This window comes from Eurypyga helias, unplaced genomic scaffold (assembly GCF_000690775.1).
Source record: "Eurypyga helias isolate BGI_N326 unplaced genomic scaffold, ASM69077v1 scaffold19343, whole genome shotgun sequence".
NCBI classification, from domain to species: Eukaryota; Metazoa; Chordata; class Aves; order Eurypygiformes; family Eurypygidae; genus Eurypyga; species Eurypyga helias.
Genome location: NW_010239529.1, coordinates 10,965 through 11,859, shown reverse-complemented (window position 1 = coordinate 11,859; position 895 = coordinate 10,965).

Genomic DNA, 895 nt, shown 5'->3' with positions numbered 1-895 from the left:
CAACCCACCGAGGGAACACGGCCAAGCGCTTTCTGCGGACGGTGCTAGGCCTCAACTCAACTCCCGTTCCAAACCCTGCCTGCTGCATTCCTGACTTGGGTTCTGTTCATTCCGAGCTCAAGCTTGAAGGGAGCACTGCGCAGCTGCAAGAAGTAACTCGGTGAGAACGTGAATGCCCACGAGGCGCTTTATCCGTTTGTCATCCCCCGCGGCCTGGGCTTCGCCGTGCCGGGATCAGCTTCCAGCTGTGGGTCACAGGAAGCGCCACAGGCTAAACCTCAACTGCCTTTTGCTGGTGGGAGGGGGAACACCAACCCCGCTTCCTCCTCCGAAGCATCGATGCCACACCCTTAGGTCAAACACAGCTTTGTCGGCCGCGGGAGCAGCCGGTTCGCGACGCGTCTGTCGAGGAAATGCTCATCGGTGAGGTTTGGAAGGGGCCGAGGGAAAAGGACCGGAGGAGTTATTGGAAGCCGACGCAGAGCGCTCCAAAGAAGCCAGGCGACGCGCTGAGGTTCACATGTGATCAACTAAGGTGTCGAACGGCGCCGGCACTGGGCTGCGTTGGCAAGCGGGAAACCCTTGAGCAAGCGCTAGTAGAGCCCAACAAATAGGAGTGAGATGAGCTGTTTGCCATCCACTTCCTTTCTCAGCAACCAGCGATGGAATTACTGCTTGTGCCACGGGGAGCTGGCCCTGCTCTGCCAGCCTGACCCCAGGCCACCGTCCACCCACAGACGCTGCTGCAGTGAGCAGCTCCGGAGCAGGATTTGCATTCTCCGCTCCAGCTAAGAGCGGGTCTGGAGAGTGGGCTGAGCGGCCGGAAGGCAGAACACTTTCCATCCTTGCATGCCACGGAAAGCGGTGAAGCCAGCAGGAAGGGCAGAGCTCATCT